Source organism: Pseudopipra pipra, chromosome 2, assembly GCF_036250125.1.
Source record: "Pseudopipra pipra isolate bDixPip1 chromosome 2, bDixPip1.hap1, whole genome shotgun sequence".
Classification (NCBI taxonomy): domain Eukaryota; kingdom Metazoa; phylum Chordata; class Aves; order Passeriformes; family Pipridae; genus Pseudopipra; species Pseudopipra pipra.
In genome coordinates, this window is record NC_087550.1 from 22,062,235 (window position 1) to 22,085,074 (window position 22,840).

Genomic DNA, 22,840 nt, shown 5'->3' on the forward strand with positions numbered 1-22,840 from the left:
GCCCTGAGTTTGGCCTACTAGAGCTCCATGATGAAATAGGAGATGTTACTGAAAAGGGTAATGGAGACTACTGGTGCCTGTGGGCAAGAGTGGGGAAGGAAACTGAAGGAAAAGTCCTGAAATTAGGCAGAGCCATAGCACAAAAACTTTATATGCTAGGACCTAGATTCCACGTGGTCGTCTGTAGGCACTTCTGCTGATGCCAGTGTGCAGTCTCTGGCTGGGGAGCACTCAGAAAACAACATATTCTGCAAGATAGGAAGAGAGGGTAGTTTGAGCTGGTGCTCTGTAGTGAAAGTAGAACTTGCAGAGTTGCTTGATACAAATAGAGTTCTATGAAAATAAAGCTTCCTATCTGCGCTCCCCCTATACTAATACTTGCGTGGCACTGTGATTTGGTATTGTTTTTTGGTAAAACTAGGGCCTGAGAACTGCTCTTGTATAAATTCCCTTGCTGACATCCACACCTGAACACTTAGATTTGGCTTCCAGGCATTGGTGCTGAAATCAAAGAATCATTTAGATTGGAAAAAAACTTTAAAATCACTCAGTCCAACCTTTAATGTGTAACACAGTGAAAGAAGTTGTGTGCAAATACCTATTGCTTGTACCCAAATGAGCTTTTCATATTTATTCTTCAAGTTGTGGATATTTCTTTACATATCATAAGATTTGTAGCCTCCATTTCAGACATAGGTGTGACTTCTAATAAGCAATTAAGTCCATGGTAAGTTAATCAGTCTATAATTAGCTTCAATCTGTGTTTCCATTAGCTGCAATATCCTTTACCTGCCACTGAGCACCCAGCAGTAAAAGGTGTAAAAATTCTCATGACCTTGGAAATGCATCCTAAAAACTGAAGCAATCTTCTCCAGATAGATATTTGCAGACTACTGAGAACACATAGCAGGAGCTGTGTGGTATCCTCAGCTGTAGTATTTAGTAAAGTTTAGTTCTTTTATTAGTCTTCAGAAACTATGACAGATAACTGATGGGAAAGTAAGGATAAATGGTCCCTATTAAGACACTTTCTGTCTTGATGTGTATCAATTTTGAAATAGCTCTGGCTTTAGAGTCAAGAAAGAATTTTTTTAAAGTCAAATAGTGATGTAAAGACACAGGCACTTAATAGGACTTTAGGTTGCTACCAGGCACAGCAGGGAGGACAGATACCTTAGTCCCACTAAGTCTTTAGTTAGATATTGTATAAACCAGCTTGCAGCTGGGTTTGGTTCTTTCCTTGCTGTGCCTTTATTTATTAGTTGCTCTGAGTGGATCCTATCTAGTGTTTCTTTAACATGCCACAATGCAGGGTTAAGCTTGGACACTAGCTATTCCTCTCAGTAGTATTCTCGTGCATTTTTTTATAATCTAATGGTATTTTAGCGTGTGTATTTTTCATCAGATGCAAAAGACTACTGAGAGTGCATTGCCACAGAAGAAAGCATCTCTTCTAGAGTGTGGGCAAAGCTAAAGACAAGCAGGAGCTGGGTGGAAGAGTGCTTTCCTCATCAGTGCTTCTCCCTACACACTTTTAATGGTAAAAATTGCCACTGACAGAAAGATACTAACAGTGAATAGTCTAGACAGCCCATCGGAACCATTCTGAAGGTCTATACAAAGCATGGGTATCTATAATCAACTAATTTTTAACTCCGTGATTCAAACAACTGTGTTAATAGCAGCATTATCCTAATAAGAGGAAAGTTCTTCCTCTGTAGAGCTTCCTGGTTTCCTAAGTCCTCCTTTACATTCAGTTATCTGCCCTGACAGAGCAAAAAGCCGTGATGAAAAGGGACAGAGGTTATACATGCACAGGGAAAGCTTTGAGGTGTGGTAGGAAGATTCCCATGTAAAAGGTGAAGTGAGCATCCAGCACTATAGCAAAGAGCAGCATACTTGTGAAGGCAAGGAAAAAAAGCCAAGTTAGGGAGCTGATCCCACAAAGACTTTTGGGGTAGTAACCTGGAGGAGAAAAAAAAAGAAATTTTATTCTACAACATTTTTATTTTTGTGTGTGGTTTTTTACTGAACCATAATATTTTCTCTAAAGTATAATTTTTCAAACGTGTCATTTAGGTTCAGCTAGAGCACTTGGAGTGGCTGAGAGTGCTTTTCCTCCTTCTCATTGTTGATTTTTTGCTTCTTAGAAAGTTTGAAAATGGAAAATTCTCTTTTCCATTCTGTTTGACACAATGTAATTGCCATCAGCGTGTGCTCTTGAAGAGACAGTGCAACTTTACCTTGTATTTTCCAAAGGAAAATATTTTGCTGAAATATGTTTGGGACTTCACTGTGAGTGGTTTGTGTACACCTTGTAGAAGACTTGGTTGCATTATGGAGAGCTGGAGGGGTCAGAGTAGCCTGCAGTAGTTCTCTGTGCAACAAGCAGTTTTCTGTACATGGGAGATTTCATGTGATTTAATATGCTGCATTCTCCTAGAGCATTCTCTCCTTCAATTTACTACCTCATCCTAGAGAAACTGATGTGTATGGTCTAGACAAGGGGTCTGGGTGGTAGGTAGTGAGTTGACTGGCAGGCAGCACCCAGAGTGTGGTAGTCCTTTTCAAACTAGTAACCTGTCACAAGTGGGGTCCTTCAGGGATCAGTATTGGACCCAAGGTTGTTTACCATCTTTATCAGCCATCTGGATGATGGGATCAAGCATACCTTGATGAAGTTTTCCAGTGATGCCAAACTGAGTGGGAAAGTGAACACTTTGGAAGGGAGAGCTACTCTGGAGGAAAACCTGGATAGGCTGGAAGAGTGAGCTGACAAGAATCTCATGAAGCTCAACGAAGACAAATGTAAGGTTTGTGAAAACATAATCTGGGAGTACAGCACAGACTGCAATCCACCCAGCTGAGGATCAGCTCGATGGAAAAGGGTCTGGAGGTCCTGATGGGCAACAGCTCAATGTACCGCAGCAGCACTCTCTTCACTTAAAGCAACCCAACAGGATGCTGGGTTGCATCAACAAGGGCATCACCAGCAGACATAAAGAAGTCACTGTCTCCTTTTACTCAATACTTGTCAGGCCACACCTGGAATACTGTGTTCAGTTTTGGTCCCTGCAATACAAAAAAGATGTGGACAGGCTGGAGAGGCTCCAGAGGAGGGCCACAAAGATGATCAAAGGTCTGGGAAGCCTGCCTTATGAGAAAAGGCTGAGGAAGTGACTGGATTTTCTCAGCCTTGAGAAAAGAAGACTTAGGGGAAACCTTATCACTGTGTTTATCCAGCATTAGAAGGGTGACTACAAAGAAGATGGAGACTCCCTTTTTGCTCTGAGTCCCGTGGAAAGACAAGGGGTGATGGGTACAAGTTACTTCTGGGAAGATTCTAGTTAGACACAAGGGGAAAATTTTTCACAATGAAATCAATCAGCCATGGTAATAGTCTCCTGAGGGAAGTGGTGAACTCCTCAACATTGGACACTTTTAAGATTCGCCTGGACAGGGTGCTGGCATGTCTTGTCTAGACCATGTTTTTGCCAAGAAAGGTTAGATTAGATGATCCTTGTGGTCCCTTCCAACCCAGTATTCTGCGGTTCTATGATTCTATGATTCTGACACTGGCTTAAAATGACCCCAAGGAAAGCTTGCCATTCATATGGGATGTCTCATCCAGTAATGGAATAAGAAACAGCTGCTGCATACTCAGTGCACCCATAGCTATGTTACAAATGCTGCTTTCACAGACAGGTGCTAACTAGGCACTGCAACTGTTACAACTTGGCGGAGTTCCTCAGCAGTTCCCCAAAGTTCTATGACTGAGGGAACATATCCTATCTTATTACACCAGACAAATGGTTTTCAACATTCTTCCAATTTGCCAGCCACTAAAAATTCCAGCAGAGTGTAGGATCCTGTGGAGAGAGTAGGTTTTCTTTTCTTGGTCTTTATCCCTGGGTTCCTAATATATAATTCACAGGCCCCTGGGATCTCAAATACTATGGGTTGAAAACCACAGTACTAGATCCGTAATCAGATCTGCTGGTGAAATGAACAGATTTATTCCTGGCTGCAAGTACTGCAGAAGTAGGATGCAAAATCAGTCCTGTTCCATTTGCTTGTTGTTAAGCAATGTGTTCTTGTCTGGCAGTCAGGAAATGGAGTAGCAAGCAGGACCTATACTTGCAACTGTATAAAGCATGCTGAAATACGTTTCTGCTTTGCAAAGCAGAAAGCGTGGTTGATACTTGTGGAGAGGTGAGACATAAGAGCATATTGGATAGAAAACTGGTTTCTGAAAAGGCAGGTAATGAAACATGTTCTTTGGCTAGAAGTTCTGAAAAAGACCTTTCCTGAGATACTGTGTTACTACAGAGAGACATTTTCCTGGGACGCTGACAAAAGCGGATTTCCTAGAGTGATGACAGCAGTAATAGTGCTGAAGATTTTGTGTTTCCATTTCCTACTACCACCAGAGCAAATTTCCTTTTCTGTGTGTAGAAGACCTGTTTCTCCTGTACTACAGGAGGCAATAGTAGCACAGTACTCCATCGAGAAGTTCTGTATGTCTCCAGTTAAACTGCGTGAGCTGGCTGTGGGTCATCCTATTTGTTAAAGACACCATCAATCTTTTAACTTTGCCAACAGACTTCAGAGGAACATCACGTTCACCTAATAAAATACAAGGACTAAATTTTTCATTCTCCTTCCAAATTGCTGCGTGAACGCAACCAGCAGGTGGGACATCATCACTCTATCTTCCACCTCCTCAGTGAGCTACTGGGCTGATGAAGCTCTGTAAGAGATCATGAAGGTTTTCGCAAGACTTACATGGAGAAGTGAATATTGGGTGTAGGAGAAAGTCTCATCTTCCCACTAAACATGCCTTTTAGCCCTATGGATAGAAATATAGGAACAATCTGGATATTGCTTTTCTAAGATGGGATAGATAAATGAGGGCTGCTCTCTTGCTGATTGGATATGCATCAAAATGCTGAACAGGTTCCTGAAAACCTGCCGCTAATTCTTCATATCTCACAGTGCCAGAATGTTTTAGGTGGTTCTTGCTGCTTTCCTCAACAGCCAGTTCTTGCAGCTGGGTGTTTGGAAAGCAGACAGTTTGTTTTTAGTGATCAGTTTTAACTCTGCACTAAAAAAGGATTTATCTCAGAAAGGGAGACAGTATACGAGGATCTTAAAATATTTCCATGATTGGAAATGAAAGCTTCTGAACCTCTTCAGAAAGGAGTTTCTGAAGGAGAAAATACAAGGAGCAGAGGACTTTCTTCTGTCATCTCTTCAAGGAATCAGCCCTAATTTGGTGGCTGAAGAGAACGGCATGCTTTAGATTCAGTCTGTGTGAGGTACAGAAATAAGAGATAAAGGGGCATCGCTTCTTTTCTAGGTACACAGAGTATTTCAAGCATAATATCTGTACTCTGGCTGTCCTGCACCAGAATGAATCTGGATTCTTTCCACTGCAGACAGAGACAGAACACCCTGTGATTTACAGCTGAATCTTCGTGTTTGGAGGCATTCAGGGACAACCCTAGACAATTATCCGTGACCCACTGTACTTGTATGCAGTTTTTATTCTACATCTGACCTCATGTCACCTCCATATATCTACTAAGTACTGCTGATGTCATATTGAGTTCTAGGACTTGCAAGTGTACAGTACTTGTCTAATAATCTTGTAACTACTGAAAGGCTTCTCAGGAGTGGGATGTGCTGTTTGTTACTGCCTTTAGTGTGTCCAGTCACCACCTTTCTTTTATCGCACATACTCATATGGCATTAGAGAGCTGCCTCACAGACACTCCTCTGCTGGTTTGGTGTAGGTCCCTGCTTTTTGGTTTGGAGTTCAAATAAAGTGACACTTGGCATTTACAAACCATGCAGCCCACGCAGAGCGTTGTCCAGACATGAAGCTGCTGACCCACATGCCATTTGTACGAATTAGGTCACCCTGGCTCTGTTTTGTCTTCATAGTACAGATAAGGGAAATCACTTATCCTTCTGGAAAGTGGGCTGAAAATCAGTACAAGGATTTTAGTCCCAGCAGGACTTATGTTGCTTTATTTACCAGCCCTAAGTGAGAATAATAAAAATGAACAGGGGGGAAAGAAGTCATAAAGTGCAAGGTGCATACTGCGCCCCAGTGAGAGTATGTTGTGTATAGGACCAAGGGCGCTGCCTCTAAACAGAAGGCTGTGCTGTCCTGACAATATTGAGAAATCACAGCAGGAGACAAATCTTATTTTACTGATCTGCAAGTAAATGCATAGGAATAGACCGTTCTTGCCCCACAACTGTTACAGTACATTTGCAGGATCATGGGAGGGAATCAGGAAGAGGATACAGCCCATGGAGAACTGAGAGAAGGTATGGCTTTTCCCAAGTAATATTCAAACCTTTGGCAGAGCCAAGACTTAAACCCCTTCCCCCTTTCAGTGTTTAACCATCTCCTCTCCCAGTGTCCCTCTGTGGCTGTGCTTGCAAAGCTGTCATTCTGAGGAGCATTAGGATCTGCCTCTGAAGTGACTTCAGTGCAGTTTCTCTTTTCCTCACCCCCGCACCCCATCTCATTAGCTTGAAAGCTCCTATTTATAACCCTGCTCAAGCTTGCTTTTTCAGAAAGGAGGAGCCGAAACACTCCACACACAGACTACGAGACTCAGCAGAGATGCAGGCAAGAGCTACTTCTCACTCAAAGGGTAATAACCAGATGGAACAAGTCAGCAGGAAGAGTGCCTGAAATGTCACAGAAATGAGATCAAGCAAGAGCTGTGTGTCTGCAGGCAGAAGGGGGAGAATCACAGGATCTCAGGAAACAGTGAGAAAAAAGGACTGAGTGGAAACAAAATATTTAAGGGATAAGCACATTGGACTAAATGGCCTAATCATCTCCCTAGACCATCACAGTTCCATTATGCATTTTTTACCCCTCTCCCAGCCTCTCTGACACTGATGAACAGGATGCCTATAAAGTTGGCTTGCTGTGAAAAAGTGTGCCAGCCTAGTAACTGTGGAGTGACTTGTCACCTCTTGTTAAACAGATCATTTGTGTCCCTGAGTCTCACTGGGATGCTGTTTGTAAGCACAAAACTTGTTAAACTCAGGCTTGCCTGCAATTTCTGTAGCACCTAGTGATTTTGTACTGGCAAGCTAGAGAACAGACTGATGACAATTTGAACCCCTGTGAGGGGAGAAGTGATTACCTAAATAGCTGTCCTACATTGTATGGCACAATATACAATAGCCTGACTTACCCTAACTTTCCTCCTGACTATGCTTTATGGTAATGACCTGGACACAACCTTGCTATCTGCTTTTCTGGAGAGCCACAAGACAATTATAAAAGACCAGACAAGATCATCTGCTATTAAGATAGAAAAAAACCCCCAAAAATCCAAAAACCAAAAAGCAAAACCAAAGCAAACAAAACAAAACAAATGAAAAACCAAAACAAAAAAACAAACCCGCAAAACCCCCAGTTTCTAAGTTTTATGTAAAGAATAAACAAAACTGCAGTAACCCATAAGGAGTTACATTCATGGGGAGAAACAGAATCACATTGTTCAATAAATCAGAGGAGAACAAAGAGGTTCAATGACAATCCAAGACCAAAGCCACTTCTGCTAAGGAGCTGCATCCGTGTACTGAACATAACCTCACCTCTTTCCCTTCCGGCTTAACAAGTGATTTCATAGAGCTCTTTGTGCCAGCATGCAGGCAACTCCTTGAGCTGCTTCTGTTCACTGGGCTTCTCAGTACAGGGCAAAGGACCTGCTGTACTGAGTGCTCTGCTCTGCTCTTTTTCAGCCTGAATTCCTCCTGTTAGTTTCAATGATACCAGATTAACTCTCCTTGACATCTATGCTCTTAGATGCTTTGCCGTCTGATACATCATTATGCTACTTAAAAAACCATGTTTTAGTGCCCACACTCTTACCAGGCTGAATTCCCAATGTATTAAGTGACAGCCTGCAGATCTAAAGGACAGGTATTCCCACCAAATGCCCATGAGATGTCAAAGATGAGACACAACCAGTGAAGGAAACAAGTAGACTGAGGGAGTGAGATCAAGAATTAGGGTGACAGAAGGAATGTGATGTGTACAGTTGTGGCATTTTAATGATTTTAATTATGGTGTGCTGGACATACCAAAGTACTGGGACACTCTTATGATAATACCAAAAAAATTCTAAAAAGAAAGTTTCTGTGTTTGTCTATATGTACTCGCTCTCTTCACTAGAGAGACACAGTATGTGCTGAACTGAACCCACCCTTTAATCCTAAAGTTCATCTGCCAGGGCCGAGCAAGCTTGGATGGTGACAGCATTGCGCAGGCTTGAAGGCTTTACCCACTTTTGCAAAGCCCTGTATCAACATGTTCTACAAATGCAGTCACATAAAGATCAAAAGACAAAGGCATATATACCTTTGCTGGAGAAAACCTGATCCAGTTGGTGCTATCATCTGACATGTCTTATGTATTTAAGAAGCTCTCTGCTAACATCAGCCTATCTAGAGCATGTCTCTGCGTCAGATAGAGACTAAAGTGGGTTTATAAATGAGCAATGAAAACTGTCACAGGTCCAGAAAACCTGTTCAAAGAAAAATTATTGAAGAAATTGCATTTGCTGGGTTTAGGAAAAAGAAATTTGAGAAGGAACATGGAAAACTGTCTTCTAATGTAGCTATAAAAAGGACAGGGATTAATTTGTTCTCAGCTTCCGTGACAGGAGGGGTGTGCAAAAAATAGTGGCCAGCTTTGTTTACGTAAACAAAGATTTTGGTGAAGTATCAGAAGGAGATTTATTCTGAAAATAGGAAGAGAGGAGTGGTGAAGTCTCTTTTTATGGAGTCCTTTTAGAACAAAGATTTGTTAGTCAATGACGGTCTTGTCATGTTTACTTTGTGGTAAGGAAGGGATTGCTGAGGTCCTTCCAGCCCAATATTTCTATGATTTCTACTAAGTCTGCAGTTCTAGAACAGCTAAACTGCAAGCTATAATCTCACATAAATAAATGGAAATCTCCATTGTGTTCAAAGTAACCAAATCTAGAAAGGGAAACATTTGGGGGAAAACAAATGCTCCAAGAATATTTAAAGATTATAGGTGTAATTTGACCCTGTAGTTTTATTTAGGAGCATCTGTGAAGAGTGGCCTGGATCGAGTACATTAAAGAGGGAAAAAACCTCTACTCCTTGTCCTTAGTTTTGTGACAGGACAAACTGGAGAAGATGGGCTTATCCTGTGTTTAAACAGGTGGCTTCAGGGCTAACAGTGGGATCCAGCCTGCATCTCAGTGACTACACTCACAAATGTACAAATAACAAACCTCACGTAACAAATTTTATGATGAAAATACCCTGATATAACTAAAGTGGTTCACTATTTCAAAGTTAGAATAAGAGAGAAATTTGTGAAATTAGGATGTCTATACTCTTTGTCCAAAGTCAGGGAGAAAATCTGAACAGCACACAGGTAAAATGCATGGACTTTAAATTACATTATCAGTAACCTATAGTATAAGCATTATATTTAAAATTGTTGAGCATTTTTAAAAAGTATCCACTGGACTTGAGTTGAAACATTGGATTTACTCAAGAGTAAGTTCTCTTAGTTAATAAAACTCCATATGATTTGCTACTGTATACATGAAAATCTAGTATGTTTACTTTGAGATAGCTTCATTAGGTTTCTTTCTTCATCAGGTTTCTTTCTTCATCCTGAGTAACTTACTAATTGTTAATTTTCTGTGGTTCTGTTTCATTTTTGGTTTTGTCTTTTATGCTTTCCTGTTTAAAAAGGGTTTTCCATGTCAAATATAGATATTCCTAAACAGTCATAGATCATGACCTATGATCCTACCTCAAGCTCTCAAGCATATGCATAGGACTTGAAACACTGTGAGCTTAACTCTGAAAAATGATAAGAACTGTGGCTCCAGTCCAGCAAACTGTATTTGTCCTGGGAATAGTCTGATTCAGCTGAATTATTTGTGTGCTCCAATCTAAGCATCAGAAAGGAGAGCAGTTAAATCCGGACCAGTTGAGACAAAGTGTAGCAGTGCAGATCTGATCATAGCAATGAATTGCACCCCCTTATCTTTGGTGCAATTCCTCTTATGTGTGCAAGGGTAAGTGAAACTGGATCTACATCTGTAAGATCATTTCTCACTTTAGACTCCAGCTTTTAACATGACCTCTTTCACTTGGAATAACATCACTTAATTGAGGTAATAGGTACATATCACTGATTTATACCAGAAAACAATTGCCCACATTCTGTAAAAATTATTTGACTTTGTGTTAACTGAACCTAATTAACTTATATTGTCCAGAAGATGAAGCTTATAGTACCTAAAAGTCCTGTCTAAAGTGCCCAGTGGTGAAAAGAGCAGGCTCTGTCATACTGCCATGGTTAATGGCGTGGAAGGATGGGCTGCTTAGCCAGGTTGGCGTGAATTGATAAGTCTTGGTCCAGCTCACAACAGACTGTGGTTGATCTCACAGCTGCTCCATATGAACATCCTTGCTAAATGAGGGACTCATTCTGGAAATCTTCTCAGGCTGCAAGACTAAAAATGCTAAGGCTGCTTGCCTGCTAAGGATTACAACTTTCATTGTTGTTTCCCTGCCTCCCATGTTGTTATGTGATTAGATAGATTATATTTTTCTAGGAGTCCCCTGAGATAAAGCAGGTTGATGTAACTTATCTGTGAAGGCATCAGGAGGAAAGTACTTCCCAGCTCCCTTCACAGGTATAAGGTATGTTAAGGATAAGGTATGTTGCTATTTATCTTTAGATGACATCTTCTGTTATTTATGCTCCCTGATACCTGGTCTCTCTCCCATTTTTTTGGTCCCTTCCTTCCCTAACCAACTCAGATCTGAAAGCAGTATGTTGTGGGCCAGAAGTGCATGAAAGTAGCTGTATTGTATCCACATTTCAACTGAGTACATCAGCACAGAAGCATGCTGCAGGGATCTGCAAAGGAGCCTTGGCTCAGCTCTGCCACAAGCAGCTCTGTCCCATGCTCCACTGCACAGGGCAGAGAAGTCCAAAACCTGATGGGAAACCCACAGAACAAACAGTTTCAGAGTTCAGATCCATCCTAGGGTCTAGATGTTTGTCAGCACTTCTCTGTCTATCAGGGGCTTTGTTCAGTGTGGTCCAGAAATGAATAATGCAAAAGACTATTTGAATCATGTGACCTCTGCTTGCTCTCAAGTTTCTTGGATGAACAGCTGTTTACTGTAATACTGCAGCATCTAGGTCCTGCATCTAGGACTATTTTTCATCCCTTTTTTGCTTTAGAGAGGGCTTGGACCACTGAAAAAGATTAATGAAAATGCAGAACAACATCAAGTCCAGAACTCTTGGCTTAGAGAAATGGACACTTTCTGTATCCTGCCTCTCCCATGCAAGCTCATAGCCTGGATCCAAAAGCTGGTTAGCTTGCCTCACTGGGGGTCAGCTCTTTGCAGTTAACCAATCCAAAAGGACCCAACTTGATGCAGAGCTATAGGGATACAGATTGTCATTCAGTAGTGCTTACTGATGTTGACCAGAAAAGGAAAAAAAAAAAAAGAAAACAACTAGCACAAGGTTGTTACAAACTGCAAAATAAGAAGGGAAACCACTGTTTTCCATACACCTACAATTCTCTGTTCTTTACTCTCCTTGCTGTTCTCTGCTCCTTTCATAATCTCTCACTGTGTAAAATCACAATTGCATTACATAACTTACAGTGCTGATGTCACTGTGGAATTTAGTCCTTGACTGTTGGATTTATTTTTATTAGATGTAGTGATTAGAATCTAAGTAGTGATCATAGCTTTAAAACTTCTATAAGTATGTATCATTTTCCAGTGGGATTTTCTTTGTACTTTTTAAATATCTATCTGATTCAGAACATTTATGGCAACTTGGAGAATGAGTGTGTATGGAAAAGCAATGGGAGGGAAAGTTTGGATCTTAAAAGCCTAGTCAAATGACTTAAGGGCAGCAAATTTGTACTGTAGGGTAACACTTTATTTCTTAGGTTACTGACAACTGGAAAAGAGCTTCCAGAAGAAACATATGATCTCAAAATTATTGGTAAGGAGGTATGACATGTCTTTTCATTGCACTGGTGAACCAAATCTAGCCCAAGGTTTGTGAGACCTATTATTATTGAACTTGCTGGGAATTGTGGAACAGGGGTTCAAATTCCAGTGCCTGGATTCCCAAACACCAGGTCACTAGTGAAAGATCAGGAATAAGTGTCTACCTTTCCTTTACCTATATGAGATGAAGAGGGGTACCAGGAAGAGGAATAAGGAAACTGCACTGGGAATGAATCCATTTCTGTACAACTGATTCATCTGCTTATGTGGGGGTGACCTGGGCTATCCCACTGAGGGTAGTAGGCTAGGTCACATGAGGAGGGAAGGCTGTCCTTCTGTATGTATTTGATTTGTTTGGTTTGGCAGGCTGTATTAAATCCACACGCCACAGGAATGATAGTCTTGAAAGAGCTGATTTTCTCACTAGGCTAAACTTAGTGTTTTCTGTGTTTCATTTTGGTGGTGCCTTTCCTTGACATATCTGGCTCTACCTGCAGTTGTAGTTATTCCAGAAAAGGAGTGCTCTTTTCTGGTTTAAGATAAGCCACTCCTGTACTAGGTTATAGGTGCTTCTCAGTGTTACCTTGATGGGTCTCTTCAGTACTGTTTGCTCTGCTTTTTATGGCCGTCTTGTCTCTTCAGTTTGACAGTTTTTCTGTCTTGAGCTCTCTGCTTGTATAGTCTTTGGAAGAGCCTCTTATCATGAGAAAAATGAAATATTTTTGGACATTTCCCAGCATGTGTTCATGGACACAGGCAGCAAGTATGTCCTCAGGAGCTATCAGCTCAGAGTCCACCTTTCAAAATGTGTTCTAGCACACGTTGTTCATTCTGGAGAAGTCATACATACATACTTCTGAGACACCTACACCTTGTTTATCAGTTCAATGTCATTGGACCTTTTCTCTCATCCTTTCACCAGAAGGAAAAAAAACCCTGCAAGTGCACACAAAGGGGTCAATGTTTTTGAAAGGTCAGTAATTCCAGATGAAATGCAAACCTAAGGCTTAAAAAAAAAAAATCTCCATTGAGCAATAAAGCACCTAGAGTTTGACTTTGTTACGCAAGAGAGAAACTTTCCAGCTGGCTGGCAGTGGCTCCAGAGGGTGTCTGTGTGGTTATTGATTAATTAAATCTATTGTTACTCACTTTTTTCATTAATCCAAGTGTTTTCTCTTCACTTATGTCCCTGCACAACCTTGTTTTAAAGACTTGGAATCTGTCAGAGACAACTGCTTTGAATATCAGGTTGCTTATTTGAAATGCTAACTCTTCCTGTCTCAGAAATTTCTAGGTGTGGCATTTTAGACCTCAGAAGAATGAGAAAGCTTCTTAAAGTCAAGGGTGTCTTCAGTCTCATGTTCAGTCCTGGCACTCTGTGTGCATCTGTAACAGAGAGGAAGGGTGCAAAAGGCTTGACCAGAGAGGTGGCTGTGTTTCTTTCTGTAGGACTGCACTCAGTTCTAGTGCCAAAACACAAACTTTATAGGGCTGCGTGAGGGGCAGATGCCTCTAGTGGCTTGACTTGTTGTTTGTGATTCTGAATCTCTGGTGGCATTGTGTGGAAGATAAGATTAGTAGTGTCAGCAAGCCAGCAGTAGAGTTTTGCTTCTCTGTATGCCCACCTTGGCCCTAATGAAACTTTCTAAATAGCCTTATACTCACACAGTCCTCTGCTTGTGGTCCCAACAATCAAAAAACCCTGAACAGTGCTGCTGCCCCAGCAGCAGGAGGCTGTGTCTAAAAACTCAGAGAAGAGCCCAGCTTTTGCTAGGCCGCCCAGTCCCTAGTGTCTCTGTTTGCTGTACTGAGGTACTTTGTTTGCTGGTCCCTGGCCCAGTGCCATTGACTCATGTCACACAGGAAGCTGAACCCCTGCCAGCTGGGAACTGCTTCTGGTTGCTATCTCCAGCCATCAGTGCTTGATTGGAGCCTGTTAACCAGGCTCCTGATATGCCAGCCTTGCAGGTCCCAGGCGTTTACTTTCCCTTGCAAGCCCTTGAGATAGCAGCCTGTTCTACTGGGATGACTGTGTTTAGGAAATGCCAAATCTGAACTAACTACTGCCGGGAATTTTTAGCTTGACTGGAAACATTTGCCAGAAACTAGGACGGACTGAGTTTAAGCCCAAGAGGAGGGCAGACCTCTTTGATAAAACTTTCCCACAGCAGTAATCCTTTGTCACAGCAGTGACAAGTCACTCCTGCTTCCTCCTATGCTCTATACTTCCTTCCTGCTCTATACCAGTGAAATACAGGAGTCATTTCAAGGGTAAGCTGCTGCCATCAATCAGGTCAAGAGAGCACCATCTCTGCCTTTCTGAAGCAAGGAATGGGAGGAGACACTTTCAATTCAAAACTATTTGGCTGCTTTATAGTTTTGTTTGGTAGAACATAAAAGAGACATGGAAATTTCAGAGGGCTATTTCAGGAAATCCTTTACCAGTTCCTTTAGGAGATGGTTTTACCTCAACAACTCAGCTAATTACAATTAGTCACTTGATCCTGAAAGCAGAAGGAAATCGTATCATGCATATTTCATACAGGATTTACTTAAGTATTCTGGTTTTTAGCTCTTTGGCATCTGCTGTTAGTCCTTTTGCCTGTAATTTCAGCTGGCAGTAACACTGATGCCTTTGTACCAGAGAAATGGGCTTCCTCTTCTGAAGAGTAACAACAATAGGGTCTGCTGACAGGCTCAGTTCTTGCAAAAATTGGACATAAACAAAATATGCGTACATTGGTCTTCCAGTCCAGTAAGGTAGCACAGGAGATATTTGCACCTGGGGACGTCCACATTCCCCCAGCTGTAGAGGGAGAGGGAGGGAGGTGCCCAAAGATTACCTTGCTGTTAACAGTAGATCACCCCTGTTAGAGCAGTGGCGGCAATAAACTATGTGGTAAACCATCATGCAACATGGTATCAGGAAGGCCACCTACTTCCCCTAAAGCATTTTCAAATAGCACTTTTTAACCAAGTCTAGCCAGAGCAACGTGTTGGCCATTGTGAGAGTCCTCCAGAGGAGGTGAGACCTCGGAGGTGGGCTGGGATAGCAGGTGGGGAGGAGCACCTGGTGATGTGTTGAGGCTGTGTGCTGCATAGCAGTATAAATGCATTAAGCACTGAGGAAAGTTGCAGTCAATTTGGTGACAAAATAATATATTTCAGCATAATTGCAGTAATTAAACAGGGACGCTGCTTTTAACTAAACGTTTGTTACCTTCTCCTGATTGAATTAAATAGTTATAAGCCTCTGGGCTTGCTTTTACTCTCTCTTTCCTTCTAGCTTAACTCTCTTTTCCTGTCGTCAGTTTTATGAATCAGTGATTATGCCTGAGGGTTTTGCAGTGTCTCTCTTTGGACAGATTAGAAATGTTTGTGGTTTCTTGCTCTCTGACACCTTGCACACATGAAGCAACTTTCTGCAGCCATCTTGTAAGTGCCTTTGTGCCAGCAGCTACCCACACTGCTCCGCTGCTGCCCCACTGCTGCCCTGATCTCTGTGGAAGGGACCTATCCTGGAAGTAATTTGATCCCGATCTGAATAAGGCCATCAGTAGAAGCAGACAAATCTTTGCTACTCATACGGTGGTATCTAATACGTAGGAAAGAAAGCTCAGCGTTTCCCTGAATTACAGTGGTACTTCACCTGCTTCTGTAGTTGTATTAAAGAAACATAAGGTTCTACAACCAAAGCAGATGTAGGCAAAACCATTTAACTCTGTACTATGTCAAAGAACTGGATTGTTACCATCTTCCTCCTGAAGAGTCACCACACCAGTGTCATGGGTGGCGATGTTTGCAAACTGCGCCACCTGATCACAGGGCAGTAGCAGCCTTGTATCCCTTCGGATCATTTTCTGTTGCTTTCTCATAATCTTATCCTCATTGACCTTCAGTGTTTTTCTCTCTGCACTCTTCAAACATTTCTCTATTGGAGTTTTAGGTCACCTTAGTGAAGCTGGAAGAAAAACTGCTTTTGAAAGAGCCACAGTGATAGTCAGCTCAGCAGCACAACTCCTGTGTACTCAACACCACTAGGTTCCCTCGAATGCAAGTGCCTGGCCTCACCTGACCTGTGACCCCAAGCAATCCTGTCTTTGTGTTGGCTTAAATTTGCTGCAAATAGGTCACCCTATCTAAGAAAGACCATACGAAAAGAATCCTAAACATTTTAATTTCTGAACTGGCAATAATCTTGGACAGTGCATGATAGAGCTTATAAATAGCACTTTGAGTGCTCGTGATGTCACAAACCACAAGAGCGTCTGACTTGTGATTTATTACATCAGATCACGGCTTGTTCATAGGCTTGTAGCTTGCAGCTTATTTACAGTCAGCACACCCACTATTATTCCTAAGCCATTCCAGTGTTATGCAGAAACATAAATGCTGCCTGGAATTGAAACAGTAAATAACCAATTAAAAGTTTAACCTCTTCCTTTCTGATCTCTTCCTATATGATTAGCCAAGGGTACTGTTGCATAAGGTTGTGTCAGATAATGACGAATTGGTGTTCTTTCATTTGCCTGTGTATCACATTTATACAGAAAATACTTGTAGATTTTTTAAGTATTTATGCTCACAAATAATTTATTAAGACTGCATTTATTTGAATACATGTTCTTTCCTTTTCTTCACTATGAGATTGTTGTTTTACAGGATTTTCTAGAATAAAATAGTAAAAGCTAATTTCTAGAATTTAATGAAAGAAGAATTTTAGTTCTTTCTATAGTTCTTGACACTGCACAAATATGCACACAAATTAGTTTAGGTAAACAGCAATTTGCAAAACTAGAGTTGGGCAATGTAATTAGAAAGGGGAAAGCTTGCTCTTCAGATTAATTAAGCTAAGGAACATTCAAATTTTATGTCACATCTTTTTGGCAGAGGGGGGTAACCTCATTTACTTTGGCCATGTTTTGGAAGAGGTCATGGTTAAGATTTAAATACAGGACAATATAAACCTCAGGCATTAATGAATCCTGAATGTAATGATTTTAAGACTGGAAAAATTCTTTGTTCTGCTCATGATCCCTATCTGTATCACTGAGTTCCAGGGATTATTTGGTTTCTAATAGCCCAGTTGCAGAGAAAGGCGCCCACCTCGAAATCTACAGGAAGAACTAAGCCATTTCAACCAATGCTTGTCCAACCAGATGTATTTTAAAATAAAGGAAACCACTCTGAAAAAAATGTGTGATTATATTCAGGTATCTAAAAACTACTATGTCCTGGTATCTAAGAGTGGGCCAGGAAGTAACTGCATCATTCAGAAATGGCAAAATGGGAAATAATTTACATAGCTCATCTCAACTGAGTATCAGTGAATCTCTAGCTGGTACAGTAGCATGTGTTCTCTATCACAGGTTACTTTAGAGCACTCCTAAACACATTGTTGTGATTTATTATCTTTTTTAAAAAAAAAAAAAATCCCTCAGGTGAATCTAAGGCTGTAGAAGAAAAGTAAATACTAGTACCAATTTCCTGTACAATATCTCATTCTGTGACTGATAGTTTTGTAGTCTGTGATCTCAAAAGCATAGTCCTCAGAACAGAAGCCACTTTTGTATTCTCACAGGAATAAGTACCCTAAACCAGCTAGTCGAAGGAGATCAAACACTATGTGTCAGTGTGATTTGCAAGAGGAACACAAAGGAAACTTCTGTGGCCAACTGCTTCTTTCTAAGCGTTCATTTGTGTTAATCAAAATATTTACGATGTTAGCGGCCCTTCCTGGAGTTGGTACAGAGTGCAGATACGATGGTTCAAGGTGCATGAGAAATCAGGTTTATTGCAGTCTTCTCTGTAAAGATTTTGCATTTTATATCTAATCTTGTTTTATAAGCAGTGAGTTGGCTAGCTAAGGTGTACCAGTGGCCATGAAAGAGAAATTTAATGCACAGCCCGTCAGCAGCATTTCTTCTAGCTGAGTTTACATACATCTGCAGGTGGCCTTCAGGATGTTTTTCTTTTTTTTTTTTTTACTGGACCTGCTTTTAAATATGAGTGTTTTCAGACTCTTGCTGGGGTAGGCAGAGGGCTTAATGGAGATCATAGGAGTGCTGTGTGCTTTCTGTCTCTGAAAAGAAGAGAGCCAAGGTGCCTTAAATTGAAGAAATATGCTTATATTTGTGCAAAGAAAAAATATTTGAGTGCACTGCTACTAATCTCAGCTGTTTATTCATCAAGGAAGAGGCCTTCAGAATTTAGAAATCAAATTATTAAATAAATAAATAAATAGGAAAAAAAGTCCTCTTTTTATGCCCTCTTAATACGGGTGACTTTGGTGTACAGAGACTTTCTGTTTTCAGGATTTTCTACGCAGTCATGACAGCTCAAATCCCATTTCCACTTGATCAAAGTACCTATGCAACCCCTTGATACCCGGAATTGCAGCTTTAAGGAAAATATTGCACAGCTTTCCTGTATAAAAGTACGCAGATTTTTAGGTAACATCTCTCATCCAGTTACTGGCAAACTGCCACTGGCACAGGGAAGTGCTGGAGGTTCACTGGGTGCTTCCAACAACTATCAGCGTATTTTTCTATGTCTTACCACATTCTTGGATATGTGGTAGGAGACACAGTCAGAAGATGGGCAATGGCTAAATATGCCTCTGCTGGGGCCTTTCCTATGTCTTATTTTGGATTTGGAAGAGTTAATAAATATACAAATTCATTTTTCTTCCTCCGTAATTAGATCCCAGAGGAAAAATGCCACAAGCCTCCACTACATCCTTAATCTCCTGAACAATAGAAACTGTATTAAAAAGAAAACAAACAACCTCTTTTCCTGGGAAGGGTTGATGCTAGTCTGTGATTCTCAGCTGGGTTTCTGGTTCAAACCTTGCATGGGCTGGCTGGGGACAGCAAGGGGGGCTGCCCACAGCTCGGGGGTGCAGAGGCGCCTCCTGCTTAGCTGGGCTGGGTTGGATTCCTGCCAGGCAGGAGATTGTGGCTGAAAAACTGGCAGGGCAATTTGCACCAGTGAGGAGAGATGTTAGGGAAGGGGGAGCCTGGGAAGTCAGGCGAACAGCTTGCTCACCTCTGTAAGAAGCGTCTTTTTTCCAGGTTGGCAGTGCTTTGGCAGAGGGACAGGGTTGGCAGACACCCTGCACTTGCCCAACTCAGGCTTGGAGAAGTGCCTTCCCTTTCCAGGTCCATCATCTCCCCTGCACTAAAAATACTTCTCTGAAACGTGCCCTCCTTTGCACTCAGTTGTGCAGAGAGCCTGACCCTCAGCTCGGCTGGCAGAAAGCAGTCTTCTGGCACTTTCTGTGTACTTCAGAAGGGCACAATCAGCTGCCTGGAACCATTATCAAAAGAATTGGGACAGAGAATAACGTACATTAACCTGACCTCTCCTCTCTTCCTCCTCCCTCTGACTCAACAAGTGGTGTAACCTGCAAACAGCATCTTTATCCTACAAGCATGTTTTATTTCCATAACAAATTGAGGTATTAGGAATTTGTAACCCCAGATGTTTTTCAGAGTTATGTAAACCAAGAGGCACCCAGATGCTCACGTAAGAGCAGAGGGAAAATCCCTTTGGGAACATGTGCCTGGCATAGCTGCTCTGGGCTGCCAGGCAGTGTTATTCAAACTGTGACGTGCAAAAGGCTGAGATAGCAAAAGCCCAAGAAGAATGAGGTGAAGGTGTGAAGTGACACATAGTTCCTTTTCTTTTCCCCCAGGTTGGCCTTGGGAAAATTAGAATATACTACAGTTGTACCTTCCAAATCAAGAGTCAAGTTCTCCTATGCATGAACTCAGGCAGAAACCAGCTAACCAGAAAGAGGCCCACATGTCAACCAGAAAGAGGCCCACATGTCATCATAGAAAAAAGATGTAACAAGACAGGTAAATATTAACATTCAGTGTTTCCCAGTGTACAGTATTTCATCTTCCTCTCCTTGTTTCATTCCCCTTTTGAGAAAGAATTGTCATCTGGAAACAAGAAGAAATTTCCTCTTGTTTTGTTGTATTAGGGCATATAGGAATGTTTATAGAAAATGTTTAGGTTTTTGAAAATAATTTTCTATCTTTAGAACTTTCACAAACACTGAGTCTGTTTCTTGGATGTCTTTCGTGGTGGACTTGGGACGTTGATCATGAAGTCTTTGAGTTCTTAGAGGAAGTTGTTTGGACTTTATTTCCTTCCAACTGCTTATTTTGTCCTTTCAATTGAAGAGATATTAATGAACACACACTGTTAAAAACAGCTGTTTCTGCCTCATACTAGAGCTCATCTCCACCGTAATAGCCCTGCTGAAAAGAGAAAAGCAATCTCCTGGTCTGGATTCAGTCCTGTGTGAGCTTTTGCTCTCCTTTCTTCTGTGAGGCTCTGTCCTCCATCCAGAATGGGCTGCCTGCCTCTATGTACCTCCTATCTGCCCTGGGATGTCCTGTGTTACAGGGATCAATGACACAACCTAGCCTTATCTTGTACTAGGAAATTATAGAGCTATTAAGAATGCGGAAAATACCTTTTCTCTCCCTCACCTTCCGCCAGTCTACTGCAATCAGCACAAGCTTTACTGTAAATGCAGTGATAAGAGGCAAAAGCAGCAGCAGGAGGCTTTTTACTGTCTGGGAAAAGGAACTGCAAATGCAGTACTGAGGTTTGCTAGCTACACCACTGCCCCGGTAGCTGTACCTTGTTTGGTGGAGGCAAAGAATGAGATTTGAAACTGTGCAACCAGTAAGTTAACATTTTATTAAAAGTTGCAGCATCCTGAGGAGTGAAGGAATTAAGTTGTAGGTACCTAATAAAAGCATTTGATAATGTTTTGAGGACATCCGCAGGCATACAGGGCCTTTCTAAGGCGAGCTTCACAAAACTCTGTGTATGTGTCTTCTCGTTCCAGTTTGACCCTGTTTGGATACCAAGAAATCCTGGGTTTGGATACCATCAGGCCTTTCTGGCTGAAAGGTACTGACTGTATTAGTAAGTGGCTGTCTCAGTTTCAGCCTAGTGGCCTCCTAAAACTCTCAATATGTGCCAGTTATAAAGAACTCTTCATCGTGCAGGTATCTCCAAAGAACCAAATTGAGGCCAGCATATCCTGGCATGTAGAGTACTAATCAGTCCTCTGAGGCTGAGTCACCATTGAATCTCACCAGACCAGGCTTTGAATCAGGTCAGAGGAAAAGTTGTTTACTGTCAAAATGCTTAAACTCTCTACCCCTCCATGCCAGTAAAGTTATTTAGCTTTCCGCCACTTTTCAAAGTGTTACACTTTCAAAGTGGCCTGTGCTTGACTTCTCCTTAATGCTGCTCCCTGGAGAGAAGCACACACAGCGTCACCCTTGGCTGGGGCTCCTGAGTGTCCGTGACCTTTACCATGCTAACCTACCCTCATCTTGCCCAGCAGCATTAATTGCCTCTTAAGGCAGCTTTGTTGCCAGGTCTGGGAGGTTAAGACAGACAGCTCATGCTTCTGATAGTTAAGAACTAGTAATAGCCAGTTTGGGTACCGGTATGAGGGAAGGAGAGGCTGGTAATACCCTTGCTTCAGTGCCCCATTAGAGCGGAGGAATCCTCAAAATGTGGGTTAGTTTCAGCTGAGCCCCCTCCCTCTCCAGCCCAGGCTCTTCCTCATCTTCTGTTTCAGCTCTGCACCACAACCCACGTGAGGAGGGCGTGATGCTATTTATTCTTGTTTCCTCCCTCTCTGAGATCCTATCAGAAACACCAGTCTGAGTCAGAGGCAGAGGCTGTAACTGAAATGAGAGAGAAAACTCGGAAATGCGCAGATTTTAGTCCAATGTGGCTATCCCAGCTCTGTGAAGGAAAACTGGGCCTCAAAAAAATGTGTGAGATACTCAGCAAAACAGCAGCTAAAGAAAGACTATGTGAATTAGAAACTGCCTAGCAAGCAACAAGAAAAGGAGTGGCTGGCTTGTCGTAGGTAATGAACAGCACTCAGAAGAGTGTTGTAGCATGGGTGTTACGTGACCTTCTACCCTTCTGCAATATCTGCTATTTTTGGACATTTGCTGAGAAGAACCCCTCCAAGAGCACTCTGCTGCTTTGTTGGGTGGTGATAGCTGGGTTTTCCAGCACAAACAGAACTGTGCTACAGTGAGAGGTTTCCAGCAGGGATACTTTTTCACATGCATTTGGATGAGAAGTCATCTAAAAGCCTACTCTCTGCATCTGGCAGATAGGGGCAGGGTACCACAAACCAACATGTGTCCAAATATTCCAGTCCCAGACACATAAATTTAGCTGCTCGCAAGGTGTTCCCATTACACATGAAGCAGCACAGATCTGGAAAGACCTGGAAAAACTTTCCATATCCAGATCTCCCCAGCAAGAACCATGTCTTGGGCAGATTGCATTTTTATTGCCTTCATTGCCTTGCTGAGATAATGTCCCTGTGCTTAAGGTGAACTGTGTGAGTAGTAGTACTTCAGTAAAATGGAGCCATTTACTTCTGCCCAAGTGAATTGGTGCTTAATGGTCTGTACAGTTATATGACCTCTGTTTGCAATCTGATCAGATAGCACAAACTAAATGTAGTGGAGTCTTTCTGATAAGGGGAGAATGGAGGGTCGGGTTCTAGGGTACTGCCCCAAGTAAGGACAATTGGTCAGTAGGTGGCAATCTCATATCTGAAGCAGGAAAGGCCCCCACTGCTAGAAAAACCTGCTGCTGGCCATGTCTTCAGTGAGATATGTAATCATGAGATCTGGATACATTGTGCGCTGGTTCTAATCACATGGATTTAATTTTTCTTTGCAGTTTGTTAGCAGTACAC

The 22,840-nt window shown here is 41.9% G+C and overlaps 1 long non-coding RNA gene across 5 annotated transcripts in view; it reads left to right on the forward strand.

The window, feature by feature from the left end:
* Positions 1–22,840, forward strand: part of LOC135409162 (uncharacterized) — a 275,200-nt gene that overhangs the window by 228,838 nt on the left and 23,522 nt on the right. For all 5 annotated transcript variants that reach the window (XR_010428042.1, XR_010428039.1, XR_010428044.1 and 2 more), the window contains one exon: positions 19,772–19,937. This is a non-coding gene — a long non-coding RNA (uncharacterized LOC135409162). The remainder of the gene's footprint in view (positions 1–19,771; positions 19,938–22,840) is intronic.